The sequence below is a fragment of the Callorhinchus milii genome, unplaced genomic scaffold (genome assembly GCF_018977255.1).
Source record: "Callorhinchus milii isolate IMCB2004 unplaced genomic scaffold, IMCB_Cmil_1.0 Scaffold7, whole genome shotgun sequence".
Lineage (NCBI taxonomy): Eukaryota > Metazoa > Chordata > Chondrichthyes > Chimaeriformes > Callorhinchidae > Callorhinchus > Callorhinchus milii.
This window is the reverse complement of record NW_024704748.1, coordinates 24469739-24492430: the sequence shown is the minus strand read 5'-3', so window position 1 is coordinate 24492430 and position 22692 is coordinate 24469739.

The following is a 22692-nucleotide window of genomic DNA, read 5'->3' as shown; positions in this document are numbered from 1 at the left end:
AAACAATGGCATAAAACATGCACTGCATGATGCTAAATGAGGCACACATGTTCAATTATTCCAATGCCATCAATGCATAGCAATTCTGCTTTCTGCTTTGTATATCCTTATTGTGTTCCCCATTTAAACTGTGAAAGAAACTAGTGCAGTTAGAAGGTTAAAAACTGGAAGAAGGGGTTCCATGCATGAAGTCAGCTAATCTGACAGAGTGCATTGTGGCATGAGAGATAAGAGACTGGCAACAGTGGGTGATTCTACCCTGGCACTTCTTAAAGATTCTCTGTGCTAATTTTAATACTGTGTAGAGGCAGATTGGCAGAGCATATCACAACACCCCAGCAACCGTCAGCATAAAATGCCCAAAAGGGGCTAATTAGGAGTTTCTGACAGGCATTCCGCAGAGCGTGCTGTGACAAAACATGTACAGCATTCAAGAGGTTTGACTCTGTATGTCAATTAAGGGGGAATTTACCCCAGTAAAGCAAAATTATAAAATTCATGCTGTGGATTAACCTAGTCTCTGCGCGATCCTGAATCCACTAAGTACATTGCCGTGCATCAATATTTCATAAGCACAGCAGTAAATGATTCTATGGCTTTTAGTGCAAATGAATGATTTAACGCATAATTAAGTATACAACAAAATAGTTCTACCCCTTTGGGAACAAAGACAAGGAAAAGTGAATGAGCATTTTTAATAGTTCAGCTCTTAAAATACAAATTGATAGAGGATTCCCTAAATATAAAGTACAAGATTCAAGCCATGGATTTTTCATCTGGAGTTAAATACTTACACAAAAGAAACTGTTGGCTCCTTCTTTCATGGCCTCTTTAGTTACTGTTGGTAATTGATTTTTTTTCTCAACTAGAATCAGGACAATGATGAATGAACATGATGTAGTTGATTAAATATTCTACATTATAAGCCTTAGATGAGAAGATCCTATTAGACACTATAAAAATCTTAGAAATTATCCTTACTTCTGTAAAATCCCATCAGATTTGGTGGTGGTGTTGAAAGGGTATTTCATAGAAACTGTGGAAAACTGTTCTGTGCAAGGCTGTTTTTGCTTGTCTGTCACCTGTCAATGGAGCTATATTGACAAAGACTTTTTGGTACTTTGTTATAATTAATGCAATTTATCTGCTAGCTGGCTATTCAATGAGAGGCATCCGGTACCTAACAGATTGTGTTGGATTTTTAGCAGTCTGTGGAATATGCAATCTGTGGTACTAGTGCAAACGCCCAGACCTTAGTATCTAGTGTTGGTGTATGTGCCTTATAATGTATTGAGCGATAGTCCTGGTATTTGGATATACAGTGCTTTGCAGTCCACCTAGCGAAGGCTCAAACATCAGGATCATTAATTGCCTGTTTGTTTTTTTGGTTCCTCTATTTTGCTCATTCCCCAACTAACCTTCGACCAGGCAGATAATTAACTCACAAGGAATCAATCCTCCTCCATCAATGTCACTCAAACTGATCACCAGCAGCTACACAAGAACCAGCAGGAATGATTCACTCTTTGAGGTTTTTTTCCTCCCATTCGATGGGAAACCTTTTACTTACTCTCTTTCAGTGTATTCTTTGTAGGGAATCATGTATGTATAAAATGCGTCTAGCTCCTACCACCAACATTACCCTGATGCAGTATATACTAAAATCCCTTACTGTTCACTTGCACTACTTTTTCATCTATCTGATGGTTTGCTTTCAGGCTAGAGTGTATCAATGTGAGTCTCCCAGCTTTTCACATTGCAATCTTCCCTTCGATTCACTGGTGACATATGGAATGAATTACTTCTTGGCACATGAAGAGTTAATTTAATACTGCATAATTTATCAGCTTTGGCTTCAGTTTTGTTTCCTTTTACACAAACACGCCTACATGACCAAGTGTCTCATTGATTATATATTTGACTCTTGTTTTTCTATGGATTTTAACCTGTGCTGGTAGAGAATTGGTCAGTATTAATTGTAGCTCCACACTCCAGAAGGCATTGACCGAGGATTTGCTGAGAAAATTGAGATGATAACAGCTGGGTGTGAAGCGGCAAAGTGCACCCAAAACAACTCAGAATGTCCAGGACAATTTGATTTACTAATGAAAAGCATTTAGAAAATACGTTGTGCCGCCAGACTACGGCACTACCTCACCCCTCACGCTGCTGAAACCCTGGTCCACGCCTTTGTCACCTCAAGGCTGGACTATGGGAACTCTCTCCTCGCCGGCCTTCCCGCCACCTCCCTCCACACTGCAGGTCATTCAGAACTCTGCAGCTCGTGTACTGTCCCGCACCAGGCTTCGGGACCACATCACACCCACCCTCGCTCGCCTCCACTGGCTCCCCATCCCCCAGAGGGTTGATTTCAAGATCCTCATCCTCACCTATAAGGCCATCCACGGCCTTGCTCCCTCCTACCTCTCTGACCTACTATCCCCCTACCTACCTGCCCGTACCCTCCGTTCCTCTGGCTCTGGTCTGCTCCACGTCCCCCGCCCCAATCGCCCTACCATCGGTGTTCGGGCCTTCAGCCTCTCAGCCCCGAGGCTCTGGAACTCCATCCCCAGTGCCTTCGCCGCTTCCTCCCTCTCCTCCTTCAAGGCCGGTCTCAAAACCTTTCTCTTTGACCGTGCCTTCAGCTCCCCTCTCGACTCTCTACCCCCTCCTCGCTCCCTCCCTTCCCTCCCCTCACCCTGACCATTTCCCCAATGCTCGGGTCCTGACCCAACTGTGCAGCGCCTTGGGACGTCCTCCTGACGTGAAAGGCGCTTTATAAATGGAATCTTGTTGTTGTTGTTGTATCTTCGGGTGTCAGCCTTGGTCTGTTGGAGTCACTCTCACCTCTGAATTAGAAGGTTGTGGGTTCAAACCCCACATCGTACTTTGACCTCAAATAGGCTGGACTGACATTCCGGTGTAGTGCTGGTGGGGTGTTAAATTGTTGGAGGTGCTGCTCTTCAGATGAGACGTTATACCTGGGTTCAAGGAAGTAAGCTGGGTTTTCCTGGATGTGACTGAAGTTCGTGTGGTGGTCCATGGATGTGTTGGTGAGCAGTTGGGTGCTGCCACCTCCATGTTTATCAGTTCAACCCGGAATTCGTTCAGCAAACACGTTTGTAGTTCCATTCGTGGCCACACTTCCTAATGCTTTACCAGCTCCAATCACAACATTCCTCAATCTGATTGATAACTATCCCCGAGGGACATTGCCACCAATCTTTTTAAGCAGTTTTAAATGATCATGAATTAGTCTTGTTTGATTGTAGGTATAAGTCTCTATTATCTGGGAAAGAATCCTTTCAAGGTTATCCATCGCTTTTAGTAAAGGTGAAAAGAGCATCTTTTACATAATGTAACTTGGCTATTTTATGATGAAATAAAGTATGATGAAGGGGAAGAATTAATGGTATTTAAAACAAGAGCCTTGTGGATTAATGCAAGAGGGTGAAGACTACTACACTGAATAATAATAATAATAATAATAATATTTGTGTTTGATATAGGGCTTTTTCAGGTCTTGTCGGCGTCTCAAAGAGCTTCACAGAATAGACTGTAAAGTGAATTGACCGTATATTTGTGGGCGAAACGCGGCAGCCAATTGCGCACAGTGGTTTCCCACAAACAGTCGTGGATTGAAAATGGCCAATTTATTATTGTTTTGTTTTGGAGGGATTATTATTAGGCGTGTGGAGTAAGGAAACTTGCCGAAGGTTTCGCCCTGCCTGGGATTGAACCCAAGTGTCTCGCTTGCAAGGCGAGTGCTCCAACCACTGAGCTACAGGACTCCACACTAATAACACTAATGTATACAAATTTTAATTAATTCATCCAATGAGTCACTAATGGCACTGGACTAAATCAGCCCAGATTGGAAAATGGTGCTAATACTGGGTAGTACAGTTGCTTGACATTCTCCCTTTCCCCAGGAAATTTGGGATTATATCCATAATTATGACAATAATAAGCACAAATGTTTAGTGCTGCTAAATACAGTTTTGATGGTGCTAAGGTTCATTTTGAGTATTTTCTCAGGTGCTGAACACTTCCAAAAACTATTATTTGCAAGTTTAATAATAATTTTTTTGGGGGGGAATATAATATTTAATATTATCACTAAGGATTCTGGATTTTTCCCCACTATGGGTTCAGGCTCTGCTGCTATGTGACTGCAGTATGGGTGTGAGATTACAATAATAAATAATAATCCTTGCATTTGATATAACGCCTTTCATATCGGGTAGATGTCTCAAAGCACTTAACTACTTAACTGGACTGAATGTAAAGTGCAGTGACTGCACATTGTAGACAAAATATGGCAGACCATTTGTGGACAGCAATGACCGAGAAACATTCATGAAGTGAATGACCAACTCTGTCTGGGTAGATGTTGGCCAGGACACCAGGAGAAACTCTCTTTTCTTTGTGAATAGTGATCTTTCTTAAAACTTAATTTTAATGGAATTAAGTTGGCTAAATTCAAATCATGAGACCATAAGACGTAGGAGCAGGAGTATGCCATTTGGCTCCTCGAGCCTGCCCTGCCATTTAATAAGATCATGGCTATCTTCTAACCTAATTCCATTTACCTGCCCTATCCCCATATTCCTTAATCCCTCTATCCTTCGTTGGCTAAATTCAAGTTGGCTAAATTCAAATCATGTACCGTACATTCAAATCTCAAATAAATGGATCAGAAATACTCAGGAATTTTAACTTTAATCATAGGGGTAAATCCTCTTAAATCACATAATTGATGTATAATGGAGAGGTTGCTTTGCAGATAAATATGGTGCTGAAACTGACTCTTTTGCAGACGATGAAAGCTCACTGTCTGCATGAAAAATGGCTTGATAATTGCGCTGTATATTACTTGATTGTTATGTTGATGGTAGATGTACATGATGTGGTGATGTATGTTGACTCAGTTATCCTCAGTGAGGAACAAATGAAGGAGAGAAAGATTTTGATGAAAATTATATCTCTTAATCTCACCTCGGAATAGCATAAAAGACGTTCGGTAAATTCCTGGTCCATTTCCCTTCCTTGCAGGAAATTGATCCTTTTGTCTGCCTTTTTAAAAAAACAAAAGCCTATCTGTGCGGAGTAGTGTAGCATTTAGGAATACAGCCTGCATTCAGCCAAGCCTACCGTCTTGTCAAACACATGAAGTTAACTGCAAAGTTTAATGTGTTTTGTTTTTCTTTAAGACTACTGTAATTTAAACTGATTAGGCAGACAATTCCTATCCCCCTCCCCCACCTCCACCCCTACATGGCCCTCAAGCTAGTTACTTTGAGGAAATGGTCTTAAATATAAAAATTTTGCTGCATTACAGCTTTGAAAGCATTTTCTTTTATGCTCATCATTTATTTACTGAGATGGCTAATTGCAATCCTGCTGGGAAGCTTCACACTTTCTCGTCCTTTTCAGACCAAATCACAGCTGCTAAACAGCTGAAGCTGAAAAACCGCAGGAAGATGAATTGAGGATTACCGTACTCTCAAGACTAGAGCGTAGTGTTGTGAATTTGATCAAAATGAGGGGTGTCTACTGCACGCAAAGCAAAATGACAGAGTCCTACAAGGGGGTTCCAGCTGTGGTAAATGGATGAAAAGATTGAAATTCACAATCTTGCACCATTACTAGGACAGCTCCTGTAGATTTTCCATGGAGACATGTTACATAGGAATATAGGAATGTAAAGGATTGGAAAAGATCATTGTGGTCCATCTGGCTGTTCCTAAAGTTTTTTTTAAAAAAGAAAACTTTGAAGAATTAAAGGGGTCTATCTCCCTTAATCCTCAATTGGATTCTTTGCTAAATAGTTATTCAATTTTGTTGAAACCATCTGCCCACATATTTTTTTAGGGGGGGGGGTCAGCCAGGTGTCTGACACATACGGAAACCCATCACCGTGCTTAAGAGTATCCAAACCATGCATCCCACCCGCACACGGAAATTCCAGCCAACCTTTGTGTGAAATAAATTGTTTGATTTTTCCCCTTCTGAGCTTGATCTATGCTCCTTGTTTGAGACCCTTTAACCATGTTAAACATTTTATTCAAATTTAACATTTTATCTTATGATTAACATTTTTAATTTTATTCAACGACTGATGAGGCTCCATATCCAATGGAAGGATTATTATATTATTATGGTTTAGTTCATCTGTTGGCAGGTTTAATGGAAATCTCTTTGCCTGAACTGCCATTCTTAGTTTCCCAGCTAAAGAAGTGCACAACAGATTTGAATTGGAGACATCGAGTCTTGTATTTAATTTTTACTGCCAAATTTCAACATCTACTAAAATCTGACCTCCAGCCAATGCTGTAGATGTAGTTATTCTTCAATGGTAGCTTTAATGCTGGGGGCGGAATGAGAGGGGGTAGAACAGTTTCATAATTATACTCACCTGTTCATATCACTGTTACAAATGTTCTAACTTTACGTCTGTCTGGAAATGCCCCTGTACACGTGTACAAAATAAAAAAAGGTTGTCCAAGCATATATCCCGCTGCAAGTCAACTGCATTGCATAAGCAAGACACTGCTGCTGATTCCAACTTGGGCTCAGGCAAAGTCTAAATCAAATCATCCAAAAGAAACATTCAGTTGCTCTATATTGGCCTGCTTTAAATATTCTGTTCCCACCACCAGTCAGAAATCCAAACAACACTGCACAGTAAACGCACTGTAGCTCAGGGTTGTAAATTGCCTTGTGTATTTCTAAAACTCTGAAAGGCCATTCAAATAACCCAGCTGTGGGAGGAATTGTCATTTTTTTTCTCTCCGTTTCTAATTTTCCGGGATTAGATGTGCTGACCAGAAAATCAGCTTCTCCCCACAGAAGTTTTATGACCTTACTTAACCCTTCACACCGCCAAGCTGCTCGCTTTGTGTAGTTCCTTACTGTAATTTGCACATCCCTGGAGTCCATGAGGATTCAATGATAACTGGTAAATTAACCTTCTGAGCTGTAGAATGCAGGTTGCATCTTTCTAAATATGTCTCGTTCATAAATTCTGCACAGACAGAAAATTAAAATGTGAAATGCTGGAAGGAAGAAATCTACGCAACAATATAAATAAATGTATCTTATATTTATTCATCAAAAAACAATAAGTATCTACTGACATATCAAACTATCTAAGCTACATACCTAACTGTAGGGTGATTCTTATTTAGTTGTTACTATCCTTGGAGGGGAATTAAGTGGGATCTTCTTGGGGCTCAGTTGACTCGAAAATGATGTGCTTTGCAATGGAGTGTCAAAGTCGAATCTAATAATACAAATGTAAGGATTATTTTAATACGTGGCGAGCAGAGTATTACTCTACAGGGCAATGATTTATTGGAAGTGATATTGATGGTATAGATGATATCTCTTGAACTATGAGAGCACAGTTTAAGCCGTTTTCAATCTTGTTGGACCACAAGGTTCAATTACTGACCTGTATCTCCCAGGCTTTATTTATTCCTTATAATAGTATTTCTAGCTGGTTTCAGATGGTTTGGGAATTACTTATCAGGGATTTGAAGCTGCTACACAAAGATTAAGTTTGTTTCAAAATAAGATTGGTGAAAAAAAAATACAATTGCCATTGAAAGTATGGAAAGTACAATGCGTTAAGTAATTGTAATTATAGTGGTAACAGGGTTAATAACAAGACTAAGGACCTCCTAATTGGCTCCCGTCAGCGCCTCCACACCTCAGGCACTGACAGCTTCGCCATCCACGGATGCACACACCACCTTATTAAGACAGTCCGGAACCTTGGCATTTCCCTCCGCTCAGCGGGCTCCGGCCTGCTTCATGTCCCCCACCTTGCCCGCCCCACCATTGGCAGGCGGACCTTCTTCCGCTCTGCCTCCATCCTCTGGATCTCCATCCTGCAGTCCCTCTGCCTCGCTTCCTCTCTTGCCTCCTTCAAGACCCATCACAAGACCCTCCACTTAAAAACGTTCTTTCAATCACCTGCTTCCTCCCCCTGCCCTCCACCCTCTCCAATCCCGACCCCAGCTCGGGTCCGAAACACTGACTATCCAGCGCCTTGGGATGTCCTCCCGATGTGAAAGCCACTATACACATGCAGTTTTGTTGTTCTTGTTGTTGTTTATATGGTAGTTCAATCCATGAAATGTAGCATAAGGTATCAGATCATGTAATACTGTGGAACTTTGCAAAATTATCATTGAATTAGATCTTTAGTTATTTCGAGTTCCCCTTATTATTGCGAATTGAGTTAAACTCATCCTCATGTTGAACCAGTATCCAAGACATTCAACTGGAAAAGGTGAAGATTAAAGCTGAAAACTAGTTTCATATTGGCTGAATTCAAGATGGTAGACCTTAGCAACATGTAAAAGCTTAAAGAACAAGTACAGATTGAGCTCAGAAATAGCCTACTTAATTTAGGAGGGAAAGAGTGAAGCTGGATCACATTTTACACCTGATATTGAACCCCTCTTCAAAAGTTTGAGAAACTATATTCCAGTCTAAACCTGCATTTAACAATACATACAATGCATCAATAAAGTATAGTAACAATACCACAGTATAGGGCCATGAGAAACCTTATTGTCCATTTGGCTGGGCTCAAAGTTTAAAAAGAACTATATGTACCTTTCATACTCCTTAATAGCTACTTTCTCAAAACTCCATCCAGTTTCCTGCTGAATTTACTGGCAGTCTGGCTCTATTAACATGGGTAATCGGTTCCTTATGTCTACCTTCCCTCCTTTGAGCTTGAGCCCATGTTCACTAGTTATATAATTTGTGGTTATGTGAAATGCATTGTTTGTATTCAGTTTATGTGTTAGCGAGATCTTCTATATAAGCCTTTTTCTCCTGTGTAAATGTCCCCAGTTTCCATAGCCTTTTGCTTGTAGCTCAGTTGCCTAAATTTAATATCCTCAATTGCCAAGATATTGTACCACAGAAAGATCAGAAATGGGAAACACCAGTTAAGTTGGAGTCAAAATCTTATTTGACTACATTTGATAGTGGCACATATGATTCTTGAAATTATTTAAACTGGGAGAATTGTTATCAGTCTTTGGGTTCACCGTATTATTAATGTTCTAGTGTTCAGGAATAGCCATCTGTTCCAGGCATGAGTTACAGTATAGATGACACATGCCTGGTACCTGGGAATTTGGTAAACACATTTTGATAACATTCTGACCATTGAGTACCATCTGCCCATTAATTGAATGAAATCCTTCCTGTTTTGTAAATGATGACTCCAGGGTACATGGATTTCAGTGAAGGCACCAGCCTATCTTCATACCCTTTCCTAGACGCTGACACACAATGTTTTACCTTTAATTGCATGAACCGGTGTTGGTCAAAAAGGAATGTGCATTGAAGTAAAATCTTCTCCAGATTTTCAGGTGTTAGTGTGTCCTAGTTGGTGGCACCCTTGCCTCTGAGTCAATAACCAAGGTTATTGATTCAAGTCCCATGTTAGGATTTGGGAGTTTATAATCTAGGCTGATGCTTCAGTGCAATATTATTATAATTATAAAACAAAATACCATATTTCCACATCAGCTCTCTTATAGTAAGAGTCCTTTCGATGAGATGTTAAACTGAGGTCCAGTCTGCCTGTTCAGGTCGACGTTAAAGATCCCTTGGCGCTATTGGAAGAGAAGGGAGTTTCACTCTTTCGGTCCTGGCCAACAATCCCTCAAATAGAAAATTGGTCACTCGCTGCATGGTTGCTTGTGAGACGTTGGTGTGCGCAAACTGGCTGCTGCTTTTCGCCCACAAAATAGACAGTCACTACACTTTACAGTGCATCTTATGAAGCACTTTGAGATGTTGCGACAATGTGATAAGACGCTATATCAATTGTGAGGATTATTATTATTATCATTATTATTTATTATTATTATGTATCATCAAATGTTAGGGTCTCACTGACCAATCGCTGGGTATTATGGCATTATTTTGCAGGATGTTTATTAACACACTGTTATTAATGCCACCTCCTCGAAGAGCTGGAAAGCTACATCCTTCACTGTAAATCCTGCTATTGTCTAAAAATCATGTTAGACATTTGCCTGGGCTATAATCCATCACTATATTTAGAATCGAGTAATTCCAAAGGAAAACATCCTCAAACCAGTCATTATTTAAATCATTGAAATAATACTTTACATTACAAACTGTGCTAAATTGTATGCAGACACTGGACCAGAAGAGAATTTTGCAGAACTATAAAATGTCATATTGTATTTAGAATGAAATGTTCAACAGTGTCATGGAAGGGAACCATTTCTACTCTGCTCAGTATCATTTGGTACTGTATTCTAAATATAACCTAAGTTATGCTGTCTATTATTTTTATATTGATGCAGTCTATTTTAAACTATAATCTTTTGAATTTCGCATTTATAAACCACGACATTTGCATGACAAATCCCATAGATTAAATGGGACATGCAATTGTGTAGTATTACTGCAGGAATGTGTGTAGTATCTACTGCAACATGTATCAGTGTCAATATGTAAGTCATGGAAAGTGGTGCAAATAAAGGGCTGCATTTCTGATGCTAAACTTAATGGCACAATGTGAAGATGACTGCAAGCTTTATTGCTGCAGTTCTTCAATAAATTAACTGGTTTAGGAAACAAATAATGTTTCCATAGCAACAAGTGAATCCCAACACAAAAACATTTCTGGTTTGAAGAGCATGATATTTATGGAACACAGTATTACGCATTGGGATATTATAAATGTAGCAGGAAATTGAGTAGAATCAGTTTATGTTTAAATTTAAACAATTGCGTGTTTACAATTAACAATTGTACCTTTTGGAAGGCTACGAGATCCTCTGATAATGTTATGTACAATCTTATTCAATTCCATGCAAAATAGCTTCACCCACTATGTACTCAAAGCTGTTTTTATATGTTTCAGAGAGTTCATTGAATTTTTAAAAAAAACTTCTAATACCTACTCAGTTATTCAAGCAGCTTATAGCCATTTAATTTTAAAGGAGCATTTGTTTTACTGTCTTCATTTTTACCATGATATGATTTTCAAAGATAGACAAAAATAGTGCAGTGAGATACTAATGATAGTACTGAATTATTTTTAAGACTAGTTTGCAAACTGGGTATTTTTAACTGCTGTTTTTTTTACACCTATCCAATCCTGTGCAATAATGGTAACTAAAACTAAATGTTAATGATGTATTTGGCAGTGTTTCAAGTGAGATGTTTCAATTGGGATTCTAATTAAGCAAAACCTTTTCCTTTTTTAAAAATGATATATTCATCAACTTAGTATCCAAGAGGGGTTTAAAAGAAAATAAGAATTCAATTTAAGAAATAATTACTGCTCCTAAATTATAAAGTCAAGGATATTTCATCTTTCACCGTTCCCATTTTATTTTTTGTCCTCGCTAACACTCAAATTTTCCTACTCCACATCTCTATTGCTGGCAATCTGGATTATTTCCACAATGAGTTAGTTTTACTCCACGAGACTCCAGTCATTGATAGACTTTTGCAAACTGCAGTGGAAAATTGTTCTTTATAACAGGTATCATTCCAAGACACACAGAGCAAGCATGTGACCTATTAACCCACTGTCACTCTAGAAATGGCTGCAAGGAGTGTATGAGAACATCACAGGTTAACCTGTCTCAATGTATCTTTCCTTTCCTCTGGGGCAAGTATCTTAATTTTCACATCTAATGATATTCTGACAATGAGGGATCACTTCTACAAACAACACTCTTCAACAGCCACGTAGTCTCGCAGTATTCCTGTTAATACTTGCATGTAAGTAATATCGTTTTTGTCCCTGGATACAAAATTAGATTTGTTGGACACCTTCATCAGCTGAGTACTGGACCTGAGATCAAAAGGGCATTGGTTCAATTCAAACTCTCACCATTTTGACGACAAAAGAGTAAGTGTATATTTACTGGGGAAATATAAGCGGAATCCCTGGGGCTAAAATGGTTTCCAAGAGGCATTTCTCCCGAAGGCTACTTGTGCCCACGAAAATGTGGATGTGTAGATGTGTACTCTGGCGTGCAAGTTAAAGCCCCTAAATAATAATAATAATCCTTGCATTTGATATAGCGCCTTATCACGTCTTCGAGATGTCGCAAAGCGCTTCACAGAATATCCTGTAAAGTGAATTGACTGTATATTTTGTGGGCGAAACACGGCAGCCAATTGCACACAGGAGTGTCCCACAAACAGTCGTGGATTGAGTGACCAATTTATTATTATTATTATTATTTTTTGGAAGTTATTATTACCCCCGGAAAAGCGATCGGCCAATTGACTTGCAACAGGGTTCCTACTTACTGCGAGGTAAACAGAGGGGTGTGGAGTCAGGAAACTTGCCCAACATTTCGCCCTGATGGAAATTGAAACCAGGTCCCTCACTTGCGAGGCGACTACTCTAACCAATGAGCTACAGGAATGCAGTGCGGAGGTGCTGGCTGGACAAGTACTATGCTGCATGTTTACTCCAATTAAAAATATTCCAAAGTTAAAGGAAGGAGCTATACTGTACAGAATTTGTTGGTCCTCGTTCATTTTCAACAGATATAAATTAAAATAGACAAATTGCCTTTGCAATGACCAGTAAATGAAAGTAATGACCAGCTTTTTCCATGCACCTTTCAGAATTGTATACTCGTTTACAAACTAAGCAGCCAATTCCTTGATGTTTTTAATGAGGAATCTTCTGAAGAAACAGAACTAACTTCCTTAATGATGACAGTGGGATTATTAAGATTTTATCAAATATGATACACTTTGTAGTTAAAAGGCATTTTATATTTCCTATTCCTTCCCCAGTATTGTTAACAGAGGAGCCATTTTTTCAAAGGAATATAGATGCTTATCATTTTTATGTAAAAAAGAATCTTTTTAAGAAATTAATCTCATTCAGGAATTACAAGAAAAAATTACATTAATTCCTTCATCTTTATAATCTGTCCCAGGTAATTAAAGACTCAGTAGTTTGGTTGTATCTGTAATATTTGTATTGATGAAATCTGAGAAATTCTGGATTAATGGTGAAATCTTCTCAAAAACAATAAAGGTCATTTTATTTATCATGCTTTTGCATCTCAGTGTATTGAACAAGCTATAATATGTAACTGTTCATGTTGCGGTTTAGTGGACCGTCGAGCAAGTTGGAAAAGCCAACATCAAAGCAGTGTGAGTGGAATAATGTCACTGCTTAATGTATGTTTTGTTCACAATGTTAAAACACTTAAAACATAGGTTGTATGATAATGTCAGCGTGTGTTTAGTTTTCAGACTGTACATTCAAAAGCATGAGCAGATGTGCCTGAAAACCTGGGTGAATAGTTATGTCAAAACAAAGCAGCAATAAACACGGTAAATAGGCTGAATTCAGTTGATTTCAATTGAGTTAATATCCTCAGAAGTTAAGCCCAATTTGTACAAAGCACTGGTCAGATTGTAACTGGAGTATTGTGTACAATTCTGGTTGCTCCAACATAAAGAAGATGCCCAGACACTAGAGGCAATGCCGATAAAAGCTAAACAAATGTTAGAAGGAGCTAAGAACAACACGAGCCTTGAACTAAAACTACTCCAAGGAAACCTTGTAGAGGTATATAAAATTCTCATTGGGACTGAGAATGTAAAAGTAATAGAGAAAGTTTAATAATAATAAATTGGCCACTCCATCCACGACTGTTTGTGGGACACTGCTGTGCGCAATTGGCTGCCACATTTTGCCCACAAACTATACAGTCAATGCACTTTACAGTATATTCTGTGAAGCGCTTTGAAGCATCTCGAAGACGTGATGAGGTGCTATATCAAATGCAAGGATTATTATTATTATTAAACCCAATAAAATATTTTCAGATATGTCAGAGGAGTAGAACAAGTGGAATCAGGATAGCAAAGGGTGGACACCAGGAAATATTTCTTTGCACTGAGGGAACTAATGATTGGAATTGGTTGCCAGGATTCAGATCCAGATCCTGGACTTGTTTCAGAAGAAACCTAAAGCACAATAAAGTAATAGAACGATCGCAGGGTAAGTATTCTGAAAGGATACCTTTTCTGTACTCCATCTTGGGTATAATAAATCAATGTGTCTTGTTTTTATTTTTATATTTCTATTACAACCATTCATGTAGGTCTGAGTCATTGTAATTTGGAAGTTATTTCCTTCCTGAAGGCAAAAATTTAATTTTATTAGTTATGTTGGTGTTAGCACCCACACAAAAAGAATGTTATGCTGAAGCACTCAAAATAGTCTTTTATTCACCAGCATGAAGCAGAATTAGCTGCTGGCAGCTGCACATTCAAGTACACCTGCAATAGTTTTTCTGTTAGCACAATTAATATGTTGGCAGAATTGCACCCATACTTAACATGGCAAGGCCTCACCCGAAGTGAAACAAGGGAAAGCCACGGATGTCATTTGCAATGTTGTGTAGACAAATGCGACATCCAGTTTATGCATGGCAATGTCCCACAAAGAGCCCATGAAATTAACTCCTCATCTTTGTCTTTGGAATTGTTGGCCAAGATACCAAGAGAAACTTCATTTTCTTTGCCCACAATGTCATGGGCGCTTTCATTGAACGGCAGACTCAAAATAGACTCAGTTTAACGTCTCATCCGAAGGACTGCACCACCAACAGTACATCACCCCTCCCCCCCACTCCCACACCCCTTCCCCCCAACATTATTGGAGTGTTGGCCTATTCTTTATGAGTTCAAAGACCTGACATGTGTCTGGAACCCACCTTCTGATTCAACTCCACCTTCTGGCAACCAACTAATCCAGGCAGATACCTAGAATGTCAATGATGTGTATGACAGGCTAAATCACCCTTTTCTAGTTTCCTTGACTTTTCTGATCTTGTATTCTTGTGAAGAATTCATGTTTCAAGTTTTTAGAAAACAAACTAACTGTTTACAGCCTAGAAGCTGTGCATATTTTCAGTACTGAACTGGTGTGAAGATTGGTTAGAACACTGAAGGTGCTAAGGTGCGTATGTGTTATGCGTGTGGGTTTGTGTTTATGTGACATTTACAAAACACAGTCATTTTCACAATTCAGCTTTTGGGTTGCCTTTTAAAAGAGAGTTGTACCACGGTCTCACAGTAGGCATGAACCAATTAAAAAAATAAATGATGTGTGCATTTTCCCTGCCAACATATGCTCACTGGAGCTTGGCAGCAGAAGTGAGACAGAGTCCAGGCAGTGAAACTGTGATGCAGGAGGCAGAAAAATCGTCAGTAAAATCAAAGCTTTACTTTCTTTTCATCTAAGACGTTCACAAGCTTCAGAATGGGGGTGCATTAATTAATGTACAGCAAGTTCCATTCCCTTTTTTTTTGGTGCCCAACAATCTCACTATGCTAAATCTTATAGTTTTTTTTATTTTAAATCTAAATTAAGCACAATTATTCTGTTGGATCCATTGCCATGTTTTGTCACCTTTTATATTAACACACCAAATTAGAATACATAGTTAAAAGTTCCATGCTAGTGCTTATTTTACCGTCTAGGAAGGTAATCTGCAACGTTTCACAATCAGTTTGATATGGTTACAACCATCCCTGCAATTAAATGTTTTGATTTTTGTTTCCTAACCTCTTAAAATTGTTGTTGGTGTGAGGATGGGTGATCTAATATTTGACCGCTCTGGAAGACTCAATAAAATGAGACTGTCCAAAAATCAATGCGAAAAAATATGCCCCCATTCTAACCAGGTATGTTGGTAAGAGAATTGAATAAATAGACCTGTTAATCTCAAAATATAATGGAACATTTCTTCAACAGATTCATCTTCCCAATGCTGCTCAGTTTTTTAGTTGTGGTGTTTCTTCCTTGCTCTATCAACTTTGACTTTCCTTCCCAACTATCTGCTCCATTCCCTGGGAGCACTGAAAAAAAATAAAGCCGAGAAGAGGACAAAAATATCAATTCAACACCACAAAAAAAGATCACCAGCAAAATGAATACAGAAAAATATACAAGACATGGAATCATGAGAATCAAAGGAAACATGAGAGAATATCCAGAAGGTTCAGTGCTTGGAAAAATCACTCGTGGACCACTTTGCCATTTTATTTTTTAAAACACTTAATTTGCAAGCTGAAATCAACTTGGGTATTTATAAGGAAACTATTCTATTCATTTCTTACTTCAATTTGTTTCTTCTCCCTCATTCCAATCATGTTGTTACTGTCCATAAACCAGATACAATTGGGTGTAAATTCTATTTGTTTAAAATAATCAAGTCCCTTCTTTCAGTAAACATGGAGTACAAATAAAAATCTACACAAGTTTAATGTATGTATATATATATATAATATATAAATATTATAAGTATATATGGCAACAATAACGTGATGAAAATAGCAAATGACTAATACTCTGGGTATATTACAAGGCACTTATCTAAATGAGTGAAGTGGACGACGTGAGTCATCATAAACACTAAATTAATGTGGTGAAATTACTCCATAATAACTGTTGTTTTTAAAATCTTACTCCACTTTCAGATCAGCTTTTGTACCAGGAGATAAAGTTGTTCGTAAATGTAAAACATGCTCCTTACTGTGTGAAGTGCTTAGTTTCACACTGTAGGGTAGGGTTTAAATTGTAATGTGGTACATTGCATTACAAATACATCCAGCTAATCTGTAGTCCACTTACTGGGAAATTCTATGACCAGTATATTGTAGATTATCAAGTATAACATAGCACTGTATGTCTAGAGTTTTTCTTTTGATTGGATTGGATTGAGATGCCTGGGACTGAGGAGGTCAGGCCCCAAATTCCCTGCTGGAAGCAAATATCAAATGAAGATAGGATCACACTTGACTGCCGTGTTCCCTAACAAACATTATCTTGGTTTGCATGAGAAGAAAGACAACACAAGTGAGACAATGTTCCCTAACATGAACTACTCCATTTAGGATGGGTGTGAGGGTGGGAAAGAAAACAAGTCAGTAACAAACAACAATTGTGACCAAATTGTATTAGAACTGATCTAAATGATTGCCATGCAACATTACATGGCTAATGGTGTTGTTGTACCTGTGAATCTTATTATGTGTATTATATTTCACCTTAATGGGTAACTGAACATATTCTGAATATGAAATTGAATTAATAGTATCTGAAATGCCAGCCTGTAATGGTTGAATATTCTCATAGGGATTTACTGCCGCATTCAGTTCCTAATCATTGTAATGCTGCAATTTAACCATCTTGAACTTGATACCCTTAAATTGGGCGTTCAGAGCACATCCAGAGTTAGACTAGATGATTCATAGCTGGAGTCCAACGTACTTGATAATATTGCTGGGGATATTTTCCTCTTGTTGGTAACATTTACACATGAGTAACAACATGAAGAAAATTGGAGTTTAAGTGACATGGACATTTAGTTTATTTAAACAGAAGTTGCAGTTTTTCTGCCTTGGGGTATTAGTAGCTCACAGCAGTACCGAAAACATGGTTGAAACCATCAATTATGGCATTTAATTGTTGCTGGCAGCTGATTAAGATGAGAAATCTAAACATTTCCACAGCCTCTAAAGATTAACACACAGAGAAGGTGCTAATCCTGGTTTGGTTATATGCTAAATGCACCAATTGTAACTAGAACTCCAGAGATGTTGTAACGTTAAAGATGTTGGTTTGGGCTATGACATCTACTGCAGTTACAGCAAGCATGTGTTATCAGGAAAGAGAGAAATCTCAGTGAGGTAAGGGGGCTGCAAGTGAGGAGTTTCTGTAAAATTTAGTTCCTAATCATTGCAACAATCTATGCCTTTGGACTCTCTTCTGCAGACAAGACCTTGATGGCATGGATTATTCAAGCTGACTCTCACAGAGGAATAGTGTCAGTGGAAGTTCCACCATGAAACCGTAAGACAACATTACCATGTAATTTACTTTACTCGGAGCAATTGATGGGTGGGAGCATAGGCACCCCCTAACAGGATTGTATCAGGCTGTGCAGTGTCTGAAAGGGATGGTGGTGCCTTTGATTGGAACAGCATCGGAAAACATAGCCTGAACATACTGTGAGTACAAAAACAGAAGTGGCTGGGAATACTCAGCAGGTCAGGCAGCATCTATGGAGAAAGGAAAGTGAGTCATCGTTTCAGGTCCATAACCCTTCGTCACCTACCAACAGGTGGCTACTCATTGCTGTATCAACATTGGTTCCTCAGGTCCCAAAATTGGTCTGTTAACTGAGACTATTAAGTGGTTCAGACTGCCTTTCTTGTTCGGTTTCAAACACTTACTGAATCTCAATCAGCACGGAGTTGCTTGAAGCAACTTCCTTGTATTTGGTAATCTCGGACATTTAAATTACTGGCTTTGCTAAAAGGCATTAATAAAATAAATTCTCCCCCATGGTCTAATGTGATTGTTGGTCTGCATTCCAGTGCCATATATTTCTTTGTGGAGGAACTCAAGGCCAGAGATCCAGCCACTAGCTTTTTATAGCTTTGATGAACTGCTTAGGGTTTGCAACTTTGATGTAATAACAAACATAAGATTGTTATAAATTATACTGTCATTTTCTTAAGGATTGGACTCATTAGTATCCCCATTACTCCCCCATCACTCCACTGGAGCTATCTACTTGAATCTTATTGCCCTCCTGATTCCCCATTACCCTTTTCCCCCTTATATATTTGTCCAATTCCCTTTTTAAATGCTATTTTGGTCCCCACTTGAACAGCCTTTGGTAGGGAAGTATTCCAAATTCCAGCAACTCTGGGTTTGTGTTTGTGTTTCTCTTCTGGTAATAATGCTCAATCCATACCCTCATGTTATTGTCTCAGCAATCAAAGAAATTGCTCTCTATTACCGGCATATCAAATCCATTCATAATTTGAAAATCCTCTATTATACATCACTCCAGAGATTGCTCTTCCCCGAGCAGTTGGTTAAAAAGCAGGTAATCTCAAACGTTCATCACTAACATTTAAAATGAACTAGCAAACAGACACTGATTGGCAGAGCGCTGCACACACACCTACACTAAGTACAATTAATAATAATAATAATAATCCTTGCATTTGATATAGCGCTTTTCACGTCAGGAGGACGTCCCAAAGCGCTTCACAGAACACACTGTAAAGTGAATTGACTGTATATTTGTGGGCGAACGCGGCAGCCAATTTCGCACAGCAATGTCCCACAAACAGTCGTAGATTGAAAATGACCAATTTATTATTGTTTTTGGTTTTGGAGGGATTATTATTAGGCTCTGTGTGGAGTAAGGAAACTTGCCCAAGGTTTCGCCCTCTGCCTGGAATTGAACTCAGGTCTCTCACTTGCAAAGCGAGTGCTCTAACCACTGAGCTACAGGCTCTGTTCTCTGCCCAAGTTAAAAAACAATGTAGTGATGGCAGTAAAATGAATACCTCAGGTCACACCATTTTAAGCATTTTGATGCCTCTTAAAGAATGTTCAGATTAAAATTAGTGCTGAATGATTTAGTAATGCCAAAATTAGAGTGTGTTATATCCTCGTTGCAATGTAACTGGAGTAATATTTTAGTTTGGTTGCTTTGCTTTCTTCTTCAAGGATTGACTAACCTCTATGTTGCATTTTAAAACCACTGAAAACCACTGTTTCTCAGCATAAATGACTCATGTCAGATGTGTTATTGATATGTTATTCGTGTGAAATATTTTATTACAGAAATCAAATGGTTAGATAGCAAAACATGCCATTAAGTTTGGATGAGACTAGAATAATTTAAAATAGCAGAAAATGATCTTGAATGACCAAAAAAGTCAATAAATGGAACAATGTAATACTGTCCTGTATTTTGAATTGAAATGAGCCTCGCAGAACGTTTTTTGTCAAAAAAAGCAAAAACAAATTTAAATGAAAAATGCTTTCACTAAAACACCCTGACACCATTTAGTTTTCTTACTGAGTGGAATTTAATGAGTGCACCAATTCACGAAAAGTTTAATCTTCAGATAATGGATTACAAATTATATCAACAAGGAATAGAAAAATGCAAAATATAAATAGTTTTATGCATTAAAGTCCTAATCTGTAAGTAACCAGCACTTACATTCTGCTATTCCATTATGCTTACATTTTAAGTTTATTCACAGAATTACTCTGTATTCATTTCCTATATTGTCTCCATTCTATCAGATTTTGACAGTGTGTCAGTGATGTCAAAGTAATCGCTAAAACAACCAGACAGGTTTTGACTGAATGCAGAGACTGCACAAAACTCATTATTGGAAATTCAGAATACAGAGAGCATGATACAAATACAAAACACAAAATTATACCCAATTACACATCGTGAGGACATCCCAAGCCACTGGATGGATTAAATAGGAATGGAATTGGGGTATCTTGCAGTTCTCAAACACCAAGGCCATGAATCCTTAGCCTATGTCCTTCTCACCATGTCCCAAAAAGGACACATTTTTAAAACAATTACACAGTTAGATTCAGAAATTACAGTTTAGATTTGTACACAACAAATGCTGCCTGCCACACAGCACAAATACAGTTTTCAGAAACTAAATTACAGAGATAGATTGTTGGAACCGACAAACTACCATATCAAATCTGACAGCTTAGTCATAAAGCCTGTAAAACATTAGTTTGGAGCACAGAAAATATATAGGTGAGTAAACAATGAAAGGCAATGATATGTACCAACTGAGCCAAGCAGACCTTTGGTTAATAAAAGAGTCACACAATTCTGCATCTGTGCAATCAATTGTACCCACTTGTAGCTGGTAGAGATGTGAGTCAACTGAACTGAAGCTGATCTGACTTTATTTATATGACATTTTGTATTGAATTTTTGATGTCTGAAATTTGGTCAATTGTATTTTATGCTTAGGTTACCCTGATCTGTATAAATAATCCATCTCCAACTCCCCAGAGCTGGAAGTCAGTAATATTGTACATGTTTTCTTATGTTTGCTCTTGCTCCCTTTTGGTTGCAGCAAAGAAATGTAATGAAATTGCCCATTGCAGTAATAATCTGATAAATGCCATTAAACGTAGCCTTCCGAATCACCAGCAGCAAACATTAGCGCAGAAATTGAGAAACAAATATGAGCTTGTCTCTCCCAACAAAGATACGTAGGCATCTGATTTTCTAAATATGCTTGGATAAATCACTATGAGTCTGCTTATTGGGGTGAAGGTAACTACTATATTCTATCATCTATTTGGCAGTGCAAGGAAGCTTTATCTGGTCCTAAGACAGACCACAGGTATTTTCATATCTGTCTCATTTATGCTTCCAAGTGGTGTTCAGAAGAAGTATCCTGCAACATCTCTGATCTGCTTTTATATTAGTCTCTTTTAGTCTCATATTCATATATTACAGTAAACTCTGCTCATTGCTCCAAGGGAAAAGGGCTCATTGACGAGTTATTAGATAAGTTATTAGATAAGGTGAGCATGTATACCCCGCAGAGTGAGCAGCTGTCAGTGTGACTTATGTGCTCCAATCAAATGTATCAAAAATAGCTGAAATCGCACACGTCCATCCCAATCCAATGGTTTGCGACAGAAAAACAAGCATCAAACAAGATCTCCTATTCTTTGATGATGTCCACCCTACAGAGGGTAATTTTCCAATGTGCCAGATTTTGTGAAACGGAGTGGTGCTCATCTCTTCAGCACAGCTGTAAACAGTTTCTTCACTTTACAGTGCATCCCGTGAAGCCTTTGAAACATCCTCCTGTCGTAAAAGGTGCTATATCAAACCAAGTGTAAGGATTATTATTCCATTCGCTGATGTTTACTTTGGAGAAGTTTATCCGTCCCTCCCAGCAAATGGCTGCCAAATTTCCCTACAACAAGTCACTACACTTGGCAGTAATGTTGCACTAGAAAAATGCAAGTTCTTTTTTCTTTCTATCATCCGTACCTCTCCTGCCAACGGCACGCTATATTTACAAAAGATCAGCAAACTAATACGATACTTGCAAATGGCTCACTGCAGGAACCAATTCATGATTCTGATGCAAAAGAGGTGTGAAATTTAAAAAACTGAGAAATGGAGTGCAACCAACTCGAGGTGTTTACCCTCCTATTGGCACAAATTGTGCGGCAGTGGTCTGACTGAACGTGCTTTTGGTAGAGGATATTGAAGCCAACTGACACATGTCCCATTTCAGTATTCTCATTGATGAGAATAACTAAACTGTTTTGCATAGGAATGCTCAGCCCTTAATTACTGAAGTTATCCGTAATTTCTAGCCACTTAAGTGATCTACTTGCCACGAACAATGTCCAGAACAGGGAAACGAGAAACAACAATTAAATGGAGAACAGAGTGAACAATATGGTAACATTTAAACCGGAGGCTAGTCTCATTTTAGGATTGACTGTTGCATAGTCCTGCAGCAAATGATATTTGCCTTTGCATGCCATTCCTGATATTGCTTTGTGCAACTTGCTAAAAAAAAGTGGCAGGCAGTGTGAAGTAGCAATAATGGAGCAATCGTACTTCAATATCCTCAAGGAAAGACTTGAAATGAATCATTTTGCAACAACATCACAATAAATCAGTCACTTTCTCTTACTGCAATTTATAGATCTTTAGATTACATTGTCTATTCTGAACGAAACACAAACATTCCCACTTGACTGATTGACAAGAAAAGATTACAGCAGTACGCAAGTGA